We start from the raw sequence: 14,940 nt of genomic DNA on the forward strand, positions 1-14,940 counted from the left end.
TGTGGAAGCAAGCTGATCCCATTGAGAACGGCAGTGACCACATCTGCAGCAAGTGTTGGCTGCTTGAGGAGCTCCGGCTCAAAATTGATGAGCTGGAATCCGGACTCCAAACACTGCGGCACATCCGGGAGGGGGAGAAATACCTGGATGCTGTGTTCCAGGAGGCAGTCACACCTGGTAGATTAACTAATGTTAATTCGATCAGCAGGCAGGGACAGCAGTGTGTGACTGCGAGTGAGGCAGGTAGAGGGACCCTGCAGACAGGAACACAGGAGCCGCAGCCCTTGACATTGTCCCACAGGTATGAGGCACTTGCTCCCTGTGTGGATGAGGAACAGGGCTGCAGGAAGGATGAGTCAACTGATCATGGCACCATGGTCCAGGAGGCCATTCAAGAGGGGGGAGCAAAAAGACAGATTGTAGTTGTAGGGGATTCCATCATCGGGGAGATGGATAGTATCCTTTGAGAGCAGGATAGAGAATCCTGCATGGTGTGTTGCCTGCCCGGTGCCAGGGTGCGAGATATCTCTGACCGGCTTGAGAGGATACGAGAGAGGGAGGGGGAGGATCCAGTTGTTGTGGTCCACGTAGGTACCAACAACATAGGCAGGACTAGGAAAAAAGACCTGTTTCGGGATTATGAAAAGCGAGGAACAAAATTAAAAAACAGGTCTTCAAGGGTCATAATCTCTGGATTGCTGCCCGAGCTACGTGCAAATTGGCACAGGGAGGCGAGGATCAGGGAAGTAAACACATGGCTAAAAGAGTGGTGTGGGAAAGAGGGTTTCCTTTTCATGGGGCACTGGCATCAGTTCTGGGACAGGAGGGCTCTATACCGCTGGGATAGACTCCACCTGAACAGGGCTGGGTCCAGTGTTCTGGCGAAAAGAGTAAATAGGGTGGTTAATAGGACTTTAAACTAGTAAGTAGGGGGGAAGGGAGAAATGAGCATAGAGGGAGAATAACAATTAATGTAAGGCAAAGCAGCAGGTGACGAGGAAGCTTCAACTCCATTGAAAATGAGGAAAAAAGTTAAAGGGAAGGAGAACTCAAGAGCTGTTGGTAATGGAGGTAATAGGACCCAAAAAGAAGGTGCAAAAACTGTCATAAGGGCACTTTATCTGAATGCTCAGAGCATTTGAAACAAGGTGGATGAATTGACGGCGCAAATCATGGCAAATGGGTATGATTTAGTGGCCATTACAGAGACATGGTTACAGGATGGTCATGACTGGGAGTTAAATATCCAGGGGTATCAAACTGTTCGGAAGGGCAGACAGGAAGGTAAGGGAGGTGGTGTTGCTCTGATTTTTAAGGATGATATCAGGGCGGTAGTGAGAAATGATACAGGTTCTACTGAACAAAACGTTGAATCCATTTGGGTGGAAATTAGGAATAGCAGGGAGAAGAAGTCACTGATAGGTGTTGTCTATAGGCCACCAAATAATGACATCGTGGTGGGGTGGGCAATAAACATAGAAATAGCTAATGCATGTAAAAATGGTACAACAATTATCATGGGGGATTTTAACCTACATATAGATTGGTCAAACCAGGTCGGTCATGGCAGCCTTGAGGAAGGGTTCATAGAATGCATCCGCGATAATTTCCTTGAACAATATGTAATAGAACCTACGAGGGAACAAACTATCCTAGATCTAGTCCTGTGTAATGAGACAGGAATAATTAATGATATCACAGTTAGGGATCCTCTCGGAAGGAGCGATCACAGTATGGTCGAATTTAAAATACAGATGGAGCGTGAGAAGGTTAAATCCAGTACCTACGTCCTGTGCTTAAACAAAGGAGACTACGAAGGAATGAGGGAGGAGTTAGCTAAGGTATAGTGGGAGCAAAAACTTTATGGGGGTCAATTGAGGAACAGTGGAGGACTTTCAAAACGATTTTTCCCAGTGCTCAGCAGAAGTATATCCCAGTGATAAGGAAGAACTGTAGGAAAAGGACAGTCAGCCATGGATGTCTAAGGAAATAAAGGAAAGTATCAGATTGAAAAAAAAACACATACAAAAAAGCAATGAGTAGTGGGAAACTAGTAGACTGGGAAATCTTTAAAGGCCAACAGAAAGCCACAAAAAAAATTATAAAGAAAAGTAAGATAGATTGAGACTAAACTAGCTCAGAATATAAAAACAGGCAGCAAAAGTTTCTATAAATATGTAAAACGTAAAAGAGTGGTGAAGGTAGACATTGGTCCTTTAGAAGATGAGAAGGCCAATTTAATAACTGGGAATGAGGAAATAGCCGAGACATTAAACAGTTATTTCGTGTCGGTCTTCACAGTGGAAGACACAAATAACATGCCGAAAACTAATGGCAAGAAGGTTATAGCAGGCGAGGACCTAGAAACTATCATTATCACAAAGGAGGCAGTGCTGGGCAAGCTAATGGGGCTAAACGTAGACAAGTCTCCTGGCCCTGATGAAATGCATCCCAGGGTACTAAAAGAGGTGATGGGGGAAATAGCAAATGCACTAGTAATTACTTACCAAAATTACTGGACTCTGGGGTGGTTCCCGCGGATTGGAAAACAGTCAATGTGACGCCACTGTTTAAAAAAGGAAGTAGACAAAAAGCAGGTAACTATAGGCCAGTTAGCTTAACTTCGGTGGTGGGGAAAATGCTTGAATCTATCATTAAGGAAGAAATAGCAAGACATCTGGATATAAATTGTCCCATTGGAAACACCCAGCATGGGTTCATGAAGGGTAGGTCATGTTTAACTAATTTGGTGGAATTCTTTGAGGACATTACTTGCATGGTGGACAATGGGGAACCTGTGGATGTGATGTATCTGGATTTCCAGAAGGCATTTGACAAGGTGCCACACCAAAGGTTGCTAAATAAGATAAAGTTGCACAGTATTACAGGTAATGTATTGGCATGGATAGAGGATTGGTTGACCAGTAGAAAGCAAAGAGTAGGGGTAAATGGGTGTTTTTCTGGTTGGTGGTCAGTGGCTAGCGGTGTGCCTCAGGGATCAGTGTTGGGACCGCAATTGTTTACAATTTACATAGATGATTTGGAGTTGGGGACTGAGTGTGGTATGTCAAAATTTGCAGATGACACTGAGGTGAGTGGTAGAGCAAAGTGTGCAGAAGACACTGAAAGTCTGCAGAGGGATATAGATAGTCTAAGTGAGTGGGCAAAAGTCTGGCAGATGGAGTACAATGTTGATAAGTGTGAGGTCATCCATTTTGGTAGGAGCAACAGGAAAATGGACTATGTTTTAAATGGTAAAAAATTGCAGCACGCTGCTGTGCAGAGGGACTTGGGTGTCCTTGTGCATGAATCGCTAAAAGTAGGATTGCAGGTGCAGCAGGTAATTAAAAAGGCAAATGGAATTTTGTCTGCCATTGCGCGACGGATGGAGTTTAAAAACAGGGAGGCTATGCTGCAGCTGTATAGAGTCCTGGTGAGGCCACACCTGGAGTACTGTGTGCAGCTTTGGTCTCCTTACTTGAGAAGAGATATACTAGCTCTGGAGGGGGTGCAGAGGAGATTCACTCGGTTGATTCCAGAGTTGAGAGGGTTGGATTATGAGGAGAGACTGAGTAGACTGGGATTATACTGATTGGAATTCAGAAGAATGAGGGGAGATCTTGTAGAAACATATAAGATTATGAAGGGAATAGATAAGGTGGAGGCAGGGAGGTTGTTTCTGTTAGCAGGTGAAACTAGGACTAGAGGGCATCATCTCAAAATAAAGGGAAACCGATGTAGGACTGAGGTCAGGAGGAACTTCTTCACCCAAAGGGTTGTGAATCTGTGGAATTCCCTGCCCAGTGAAGCGGTTGAAGCCACCTCGCTGAATGTTTTTAAGGCAAGGCTAGATAAATTTTTGAACAGTAAAGGAATTAAGGGTTACGGTGAGTGGGCAGGTAAATGGAGCTGAGTCTCAAAAAGATCAGCCATGATCTTATTAAATGGCGGGGCAGGCTCGAGGGGCCAGATGGCCTACTCCTGCTCCTAGTTCTTATGTTCTTATTTAAAGTTAACAATTGATCCAGCATCCATTGCCATTTGTGGAGGAGGTATCCAAACATTTACTACCCTTTGTGTGTAAAAGTGCTTCCTAACATCTCTTCTGAATAGTCTGGCTTGATTTTTCAGACTATGTTCCCTAGTTCTACAATCCCCAACCAGTAAGTTTAGATTATCTTTATCTACCTTGTTGTCTCATGTTAATATCTTGAAGACTTCAATCAGATCATCCCTTAAACTTCTAATTTCTAGAGAAAAGAGGCCTAATTTGTGTAATTTCTCCTCATTGCTTAACCCCTGAAGTCCTGAAGTTTGTTGAGCTCGAATAATAGCAGTGTAAAAACTTTGTGCTGTTAGGTACAAAGCAGTAAAACTTTAGCAGTAATGTATTAGACTTGATGGTGAACAAAATGAAACATTAAAACCTTGATTTGGAAAGTTCAAGGGTGTGTGGGAGTAACGTGAATTCTGATTACAGCTATAGCAAGAATTGGTGGAATTTTGGAACAAGGCAAACTCTCTCTGGGTCATAAACTAAGATAATTGAGTAGAGGAAAGATCGTTCATTTGTAAAAATGATGTGAATCTATTAAGCAGCAAACCAAAAGATTAAATCTCACCAAGGCAGGTTATATTTGATAAGAAGACTTTATTGAATATTTATCATACCTATAAACTGAAATGGCAGAAATAAAGCCCTTGTGATGCAGTCATAGTGTCCCTATCATTGTGCCAGGTAACATAAGTTCAAGCCTCACCTGCTGCTCCAGAGGTGTGTAGTAGTATCTCTGAATAGGTTGAAAATATCTATATGACAGAATGGCTGAGAAGTTTAGAAGAGCATTTTTCTTTGTGTGTTCTGTCTATTTTTAGAGTGTATCTGTTAGGTAGCCAGAGACGTATATGAGATTCACAATACATAAACACGATTGATTCCTATTAGCCAACTCATTTCTGGTCTGAGCCGTTGGAAGGGGAAAGGTGGTGTTACCCAATATTTGTGTGTCACTAATTTACTCAGCTTGACTGGTCATTTGGTTAAAACCATGGAGGACGAATAAGCAACTATTCACTGTTGTCTTTGTCTGAATGAACCTAAATTAGTTTTGACAGCTCCTGTCTTTTCTGGACTTATGACCCTGACTTGAACAGCCACAGCTGCTAAAATATATTTAACTACTGTGGCACATCTCTTCAAAAGAAGCTGATTTGCTGCAGGGCTTGATGAATGTTGACAAAAATGAAGGCCAGTGTTTTTTTAATACAGAGTTCACATTGATCCCTGAATGTTGTGCATACTTATAAATCAGTTTTTACTCTTGATCACAAGTCAGTTTATGCTCTTGACCTACGCCACTGGTAAATGTAACTATGGACTAATGAATATGTCTAATGACTTAGAAAATTTCTGTGCATGTTGATCACTGAATAAACTTTTTTGGAACTAATATTGACTTTAGAAGTGAATTATCCTTTATTAGAGAGGCAGAACAATCAAACTGAATTTCTTGATGCTGGCAGCTAATTAGTTCTCTTCCACAAATGAATGCAAATCTCCCCATTGAAGATTGTGTTCCAGCCATCACCAGCTTCAGCTCACCATGAGTTAACATTTCTGGTGTTGATTTTTCTCAAAAATTGAAAATGGCTCAGTGGCTCAGTGGTTAGCAGTGCTGTCTCATCATGACAGGGACCAGCGTTTGATTGCAGACTTGGTTGACTGTGTGGAGTTTGCACACTCTCCCTGTGTCTGCAGGGGTTTCCGCCAGGCACTCCGGTTTCCTCTCACAGTCCAGAAGTCTGCAAGTTGGGTGGATTGGCCATGCTAAATTGTCCGGTAGTATCCAGGGATGTACAGGCTAGTTGGATTAGCCGTGGGAAGTGCAGGACTATAGGGATAGGGTGGTGTGTTGGGTTTGTTTTGGATCCTCTGGATGGGCAGAATGGCCTCTTTGTGCCCGTAGGAATTCTATGATTCTAAAATTTTTTCACAAAAGCCTTTTTAAAAATGGGGAATAAAGGCAAGGACCGATTAGGGCTAGTCAACATGACTTTGTGCATGGGGAGTCGCGCCTCACTAATTTGATTGAGTTTTTTTGAAGAGGTGACAAAGAAGATTGATGAAGGCAGAGTGGTAGATGTTGTCTATATGAGCTTCAAAGTGTTTGACAAGGTACTGGATGGTAGCCTGGTTAGTAAGGTTAGACCACATAGGCTCCAGGGGAGCTGGCCAATTGGAGACAAAATTGGCTTGAAGGTAACAGTCAAAGGGTGGTGGTAGAGGGTTGCTTTTTGGACTGGAGGCCTGTGATCACAAAGATCAGTACTGGGTCCACTGCTTTTTGTCATTTATGTAAAATATTTGGATGTTGAACATAGGAGGTATGGTTGATAAGTTTGCAGATGACACCAAAATAGATATGTAATGGACAATGAAGAAGATTATCTCAGAGCACAACGGGACCTTGATTAGATAGGCCAATGGGCTGAGGAGTGGCAGATGGAGTTTAATTTAGATAAATGTGAGGTGTTGCATTTTGGTAAGGCAAATCAGGGCAGGACTCATACACTTAATGGTAAGGTCCTGGGGAGTGTTGCTGAACAAAGAGTCCTTGGGGTGCATGTGCACAGTTCCTTCAACGTGGAGTCACAGGTAGACGGTAGTGAAGAAGGCATTTGGCACGCTTGCCTTCATTGATCACAACACTGCATAAAGAAGTTGGGATATTTTGTTGTGGCTGTGCAGGACATGGGTGAGGCCAGTTTTTGAATACTGTGTATAGTTCTGGTCGCCCTTCTTTCAGAAAGATGTTGTTAAACTTGAGAGGGTGCAGAAAAGATTTACAAGATTGCCAACGCTGGAGGGTTTGAGCTGTAGGGAAAGGCTGAATACTCTGGGGCTTTTTACCCTGGTACATTGGAGGCTGAGGGGTGACTTCATAGCGGTTTATAAAATTGTGAGGGGCATGGATAGGGTGAATAGCCAAGGTCTTTTTCCTAGGGGTGGGCAAATCAAAAACTAGAGGACATAGTTTTAAGGTGAGAGGTGAAAGATTTGAAAAAGGATCTGAGGGGTAAATTTTTCACGCAGAAGGTGTTGTGTGTATGGAATGAGCTGCCAGAGGAAGTGGTGGAGATGGGTATAATCACAATATTTAAAAGACATCTGAATGGGAATATAAATAGGAAGGGTTTAGAGGGATATTGGCCAGGTGCTGGCAAATGGGACTAGGTCATGTTGGGATGTCTGGTTGGCATGGACGAGCTGGACATAAGGGTCTGTTTCTGTGCTGTATGACTATTCCCACTAGTTCCTTTATAATAAAGAGAGGTGCTCGAGGTTTTTTATACATTTCTGATGTCTAAGTAGTTGTTGTTTCCTTAGACTGCATAGTTAAAGTTTTGTTTCTGTGTGTCCTTGGATTGCAACCCTTGAGGCACAATTGTAATGTTCCTCCCTCTTGGCCAGTAGGGCCTTTTTTAAGGTCCACCGGTGCAAGTTATGTGTTACTAAATGTCCGAACAGATTGATTAAAGATATCTATAACCTTCAAAGATTTGAACAGTCAGGCAAGGAGGAGGTCATTTGGCCCCTCAAGTCTGCTTTGCCAATAAATAAGTTCAAGGCTGATCTGATTGTAAACTCAAATCCACATTCCCACCTATCCCGAAAACATGTTTATTATTATTATGGTTATTATTGTTAAGAATTTATCTACTTCCACCTTAAAATAACTCAAGGACTATGCTTTCATCACTTTTCCTGGAATAGAACCCTCTGATAGGAAAAAAAATCACCTCATCTCAGTTTTAAATGGGCAACATCATGTTTTAATCATGGTTCCTCTTGAAGAATATAGAACTATCTTCTTTCACCCTCATGTTCTTGCATGTTTTAAACAAGTCATGCCTTGCTCTTCTAAACTCCAGCTTTGCCTATCTAACCCTTCCTCATTAGACAAGTGGCCTATTTCTGGTATTAATCCAGTGGACTTTCTCTGTGCTGCTTCCAGTGCATTTACGTCCTTCTTTAAACAAGGTGACTAATACCATGCATTGCAATCCACTGAGTCAACTAGAACACTTCTCTGTTTGGCTGCATCCTGTATTTTTCAGCATATTTGATGGAGCATCTTTGTCATTTCTAGATAATAATCACCACCACCTCCAACAGGCAGACAGACGCACACATATTTGCACACACGCAGGCATACACGTGTGCACACAAACACACACAACACATTTAACTTAACCTGTCTTTTTCTATCGACTCATATAACCTAATCAACTAATTTTGTAATTTCTGAGCTATCTCCTTGAACGAATCCATTATCCCTGCAGGAGTGATGTCATGTGCAAACTGCTATATTTTTACATTTAAAACGTTTGCTCTTCACAGTTTTTTTTAGTTTTTGTGATATCGGCAATGATTGCATACTCCCATTATACTATTAATGCTGTCGTTAATTCCAAATACTTCTGGTCACTTAAGTTGGTAAAAACAACAAAGAGTTAATCACTTGGCTGTTATTACAGTGACTTTATCCCAATGTAACCTCAATTGAATTTTGTGGCCTTCATATCATGGCCTTGTCAAGTATACTAATATGTTTTTGGTTTGTACATTTTCAGATTTACTTCATTGTGCAAATCATAAATTCTCTTAATGGTGTGCTGTTTCTAAAGTCTACAGGTACTTCCAAGTTACTGGAAATGCTGATGTACAAGCTCCTTTTGGAGTTTAATAGTTTCCATTTCTGTGAAAACAATATGTAACATGCAGAAAGTTTTGCAGTTCTACAGTTGTCAGTTTTAAGGTGGTCACATGGAATGTCAACGGGGTCAATCATCCTATTAAGTGGTGAAAAATTATAGCCTTTATAAAGATGGAAAAGATCCAAATTGCTTTCTTGTATTTGAGCAATTTTGTGCTACTGCAATGTAGGTTTGTTTTGGAAACCCAAAGGTTTCCGCTGACTACACTCTTTCCACAACTTTAGTGCATACTAATGACTTTGGACATGACAATCTGGACACTTCATTATTCATCACATCGAGCCTTTAATTTTTCTTTCATTAACTTCTCAATGAACGGTAGCAGATGTTTGGTACAAGACTGTGCAAGTCCGTTTGGGTTTGAAATTAATCAAAGTAAGGAAAAACTAGACAGAACAGAATATTTTTCTTCCCATCATTTACGTCTGTGAAGAGTGGTGGTTGATTTGATTCTGTATTGAATTAACCTTCTGAAATTCTAGCTGGCTGAGGGGGATGTTTTGTTCACGTTAAAATGTTATATAAAGGATATATCTATCAACTTGTTTAGTGTGAACTCTGGATAAATATATAAGATCCCGAGAGATCTTGACAGAGTACATGTGGAGCGGATGTTTGCTGTTATGGGATAATTTAAGATGAAAGGTCACTGTGTAAAAATAAGGTATTAACCATTTAAAACTGAGATGAGGTGAAATTCATTTTTTTGGGAGAGTCATGAGTCATTGCAGCTTTCTTCCTGAAAAGGTGATGGAAGAGAAGTCTGCATATTTTAAGTCAGAGCTGGATAGATTCTTGTTAAGCAAAGGGGTGAAAGGTTATCAGGGTTAGGTGGGAATGTTGATTTGGACTAATGGACGAAGAAAATGTAAAAGTGACATAGTTATAAGTAAAAGGAACTGAATGTTGCAATAAATTTGTAATATAAGGAAGGTGAGTGAAAACTTTTCTTGTGCATGAATTTTCTTTGACTTCAGCATAACTTTATCATGTTGTAAGAAAAGCATTTAGCTGTGTTTTTTTTCATTTTTAAAAAAATCTGTTCTGTAGGCAGTGTAAATAACACAAACAAGGTCAAAGTTGGAAATTTGGTGCCCGATGGAAAGGAGGCGTTGAATAGCTTGTAGTAATTAATATTCTGAATAAATATTTACATCTGCCATGATTGTATTGTGTGGCAGAGTAGTGTCAAGGAAACATATGGTGCTAAGGGTAGTGTCCGAGGCACAGCCATACTCAACTTCTTTATCAATGACTTTCCTTCCATCATAAATTCAGAAGTGGGGATTGTCACTGGTTGCACAATGCTCAGCCCTAGAGGACAAAAGAGGGCTACTTGTTGTTTTACAGGGACTACTGATTAGAATAATGAGAGAAAACCTCATTCAAACATCCAAGATGCAGGGTATATAATGAAGAGATGAGGAGAAATTTCTTCACTCAAAACATTGTGAATCTTTAAAATTGTTGACCCAGAGAGTTCTTGGATGCGCCATCTTACTCATCATCATCATCATATTTAATGACGAGATATACTTCCAGTCTCTCAAGGAATTGAGGAATGGGAGAATGAACAGGAAAGTGGATTTAAAGCTGAAGTTGTGCCATGATAATAATGCATGCTGGCACAGGTATGATGGACTCTAAGATAACTCCAGCTCCTCTAAAATATTTTCTTGTGTCCTTATGACTTTACAGTATGAAAAGTATTTCGTATTGGTGAAGCAAAGTACCTTTTTATTCAACCACATGAGTAGGTGTTGCAGGCTGGGCTAGCATTTATTGCCCATCATTAACTACCCTCTTGAACCACTGCAGTCCATATAGTGTACGTACAGCCAGTGTGCTGTTAGGAAGGGAGTTACAGGATTTTGACCCAATGACTGTGAAGGAACAGTGATATAGCTCGAAGTCAGCATGGCCTGTGACTTGGCGGGGAACTTGGAGGTGGTGGTGTGAAATGTATCTGATGCTTTTGTCTTTCTAAGTGGTAGAGGTTACAAGTTGTGAAAGGTGATGCTGAAGATGCTGTGGTGAACTGTTGCAGTGCCTCTAATAAATGATGCACATTGCTGCTACAGTCAGTTCCTCCATCACTAATTGAATGTTGAACGTGCTAAATGGATGTTAATCAAGTAGGCTGCTTTATCTTGGATGGTGTCATGATTCTTGCAGGCTTTGGAACTGGATCATCCAGGCAAGTCAAGAGTATTCCATTACATCCCTGATCTGACCCTTGTAGATGGTGAATTGGATTTGGAAATTGAGGAATTGAGAGTACGTGGCTGCAGAGATGGTGTGAGGGAGTAGGTTTCAGATTCCTGGGGCACTGGGATGGTTCTGGGAGCAGTACAAACTAGATAGGTTACACCTAGGCAGGACTGGGACTGATGTCTAAGGGGGAGTATTTGCTAGAGTGGTTTGGGAGGCTTCAAACTAAAATGGCAAGGGGTTGTGAACCTATGGAAGGAATCAGAGGAAGTGGAATCAGGAACAAGATCAAAAGACACAAGGGAATAAGAAAAGTGATAGGCAGAATCAAAGGCCAGAATCAAACAAGGCCACAGAGGGGAAAAAAGAGGGAATGGGACAGTGAACATTAAAAAGGCAAACCTTAAGGCTTTGTGCCTGAACGCACAAGCATTTGTAATAAAGTGGATGAATTAATCATGCAAATAGATGAAAGCAGGTCTGATGTAGTCGGGATTACAGAGACATGGCTGCAGGGTGAGGAGGGATGGGAAGCTTACAAGGGAAATTAGAGATAGTATTCAATCTAAGGAAGAGGTATACAAATTGACAAGGAAAAAAAAAATACAACAGGCCTGAAAAAATGGAAACATTTTGGAATTCAGCAAAGCAGGACAAATGATTAATCTTGAAAGGGAAAATACAGTGTGAGAGTAAGCTTGCAGCTAACAATAAAACTGACTGTAAAAGTTTCAGTGGGTGTGTGAAGAGAAAAAGATATGTGATGACAAATGTAGATCCCTCACAGTCAAAAGCAGGGGAATTTATAATGGAGAACAAGGCATACTATTGGTTCTGTGCTCACAAAAGAGGACACAAAGTAGATATCAGAAATGTTGGGGAACACAGGGTTTAGAGAAAGGAAGGGACTGAAGGAAATCGGTATGAGCAGGGAAATGGTGTTTGGGAAATAGATGGTATTGAAGGCCAATAGACCATCAGGCCCTGACAATCTACATCTCAGAGTACTTAAGAAAATGATCCTAACAAGAGTGGATGCATTGGTGATCGTCTTCCAATATTGTATGGACTCTGGAGTAGCCTCTACAAATTGGAGGGTGACTAATGTAACTTTTTAAGGAGATAGGCAAAAAGAATACTAACAATTACGGACAGTCATCCTGATGTCAATAGTGAGGAAAATGCTAGATTCAATTACAAAAGAATTAATGGCTGATCATTTAGAAAGCAGTGGCAGTATCGGACAGAGTCAGTATGGACTAATGAAAGAGAAATCAGGCTCAACAAATTTACTGGAATTCTTTGAGCATGTTATGGGTTGAGTTGATAAAGGTGAGTCAGTGGATTTGGTTTACTTCGACTTCAGAAGTCTTTCGATAAGGTCCCACCTAAGAGATTAGCATGTAAAATTAAAGTCCGTGGGATCGGAGCGTAGTTTATTGAGATAGATAGAAAGCCAGTTGGTAGACAGGAAACAAAGGGTAATAATAAATGGGTCTTTCTCCAAATGGCAAACAGTGACTAGTGGGGTAGCTCAGGGATCAGTGCTACGACTCTGCCTATTCACAATATATGTTAATTATTTGGATGAGAGAAATAAATACGCATTGGAGTTTAGAAGGATGAGGGGGAATCTAGTTGAAACTTTCAGAATACTGAATGGCCTAGACAAAATGGATGTTGGGAAGATGCTTCCATTGGTAGGAGAGTCTAGAACCTGAGGGCACAGCCTCAGAGTAAAGGGAAGACCTTTTAGAATAGAGATAAGGAGAAACTTCTTCAGACAGAGAGTGGTGAATATATGGAATTCACTGCCACAGAAGGCTGTGGAGGCTAGGTCATTGAGTACATTTAAGACTGAGATAGATAGTTTCTTGATTATCAAGGGGATCGAGGGTTACAGGGAGAAAGCAGGAGAATGGGGTTGAGGAACTTATCAGCCATGATTGAATGGTGGAACAGACTCAATGGGCTGAATGGCCTAATTTCTGCTCCTATGTCTTATGGTCTTATGGTCTTAAATGTAATGTCTCCGCTGGCATATGACACAAAGCTGAGTAGGAGGATGACTGTAGGAAGAATGCAGAGATGCCTCAATGTGATTTGGATGAGCTGGGTCAGTGAGCCAGTGCATGGCAGATGTAGTTTAATGTGGATAAATGTGAGGTTATCCACTTTGGTAGGATGGCATCATGTTATCTGAATAGTTATAAATTGAGAGAATGGAATGTGCAACTAGGCTGGGTGTCCTTAGACCAGTATACCTACAAATGCTGTTTGGGTGGGAGTTCTAGGATTTTCACCCAGTGACACTGAAGAAATGACAATATACTGCCAAGCCAGGATTGTGAGTCCCTCGGAGGGGAACTTGCAAATGGTGGCGTTCCCAATATCTGTTGACCTTGTGGGTTTGGAAGGCTGTAAAAGGATCCATGGTGAATTTCTGCAGTGCACAATGTAGATAGTACACACTGTTGCTATTGAGCGTTGGTAGAGGGGAGAGCAGATATTTGATGCTGCTTGGCCTGTTGTGTTCATCCAGCTCTACACCCTGTTATATCAGTAGATATTTGTGGACTGGTGTCGAATCAAGTAGACGGCTTTGTTCAGGATAGTGTCAAGCTTCTTGAGTGTTGTTGGAGTTGCGTTCATCCAAGCAAATGGAGAGTATTCCACCATACTCCTGACTTGTGCTTTGTCAATTGTGGACAGGCTTTGGTGTGTCAGGAGGCAAGTTAGTCGCCTCTGACCTGCTCTTGTAGCCACCTTACTTGTATGACTAGATCAGTTCAGTTTCTGGTCAATGGTAACTGTCAGGATGTTGATTTATGTGACATTTAGTGCTGGTATTGCCTTTGAATGCCGAGGGATAATGATTATAATATCTCTTTTTGGAGGTGGTCATTGCCTCGCATTTGTGTGGTGCGAATGTTACTTGTTTTGTTGAATACATGCTGCTAGACCTCATTGTTAGTGACATTTTCCATTGCTACACTGATGATTAAGAGTAACTTGACACAGTGATAATTGACCTGGTTGGACGAGTTTTGCTTTTTGTGGATAGGGCATATCTGGGCATTTTTTTCATGTGGATACATGCCACTATTGTGACTGTACTGGAAAACTTATCTATGGATGCAGCTAGTTGTGAAGCTCAAATTCAGATCTGTTGTCAGAATATTGTCAGGGCTCATAGCCATTACAGTATCCAGTGCCTCTAGCCTGGTTGTTGAAACCATATACTTGTGTTACATGTATGAGTAAAGTCGGATTTTTATGTCTGAGTAAGTAACTGAATCTAAATGAAGACGAAGTTGTATAGAATTCTGGTTTTATGTTCATACATTCTTGGTGTGTGTTCCTTTGTGTTAGAATTTGTGTTAAAACCAGTTGCTTGTCAAAAGAAAACTAATCATTCACATTATGAAACTATGCAAGGCATGTTTTTATGTACATTTTGAGACTTGTTTGTAATTTGGACAATAATTAAACCTTATGCATGACACTAAACTGTAACAATAAGGCCTGCTTTAGTTTGCCATGTCCTGGGGGATCTTCACTTAATGGGTGTCAACTTGGTCTGTGGATATTGTGTGCATAACTGCCAAATACTGGCTAATTGGAAATCCAGGAATCTACCATTATTCTCTCAATTTTCTATTGTCCTGGGACCAAAATCCTTGGATGGAATCTCACATGGTTCAGAACAGTAGTTAGACCTATTTTAGAAAATATGGTTTCCATTGTTGCTTTTCTGGCAATTACATGTGGTCTCTGCTGGAGGAATGATTTGACACAGTTTTTTGGGCAGTTGCTCAAATATATCTTGGCAATTGGCAATCTAAGTGGACACAGGAGAATTGTAGGTGAGCTAGGGAAAATTCGAAATGTTGACTTCAGATTTGTTTCTCGAGTTAGGACACGTGTGCCATAAAAATGAAATCCAATACT

General features: G+C 41.1%; 1 protein-coding gene across 1 annotated transcript in view; it reads left to right on the plus strand.

Moving 5' to 3' along the window:
- LOC109919304 (intermembrane lipid transfer protein VPS13B-like) overlaps positions 1 to 14,940 on the plus strand; it is a 275,649-nt gene that overhangs the window by 121,872 nt on the left and 138,837 nt on the right. The window lies entirely within an intron of this gene.

This window comes from Rhincodon typus, chromosome 4 (assembly GCF_021869965.1).
Source record: "Rhincodon typus isolate 14 chromosome 4, sRhiTyp1.1, whole genome shotgun sequence".
In the NCBI taxonomy this organism is placed as follows: domain Eukaryota; kingdom Metazoa; phylum Chordata; class Chondrichthyes; order Orectolobiformes; family Rhincodontidae; genus Rhincodon; species Rhincodon typus.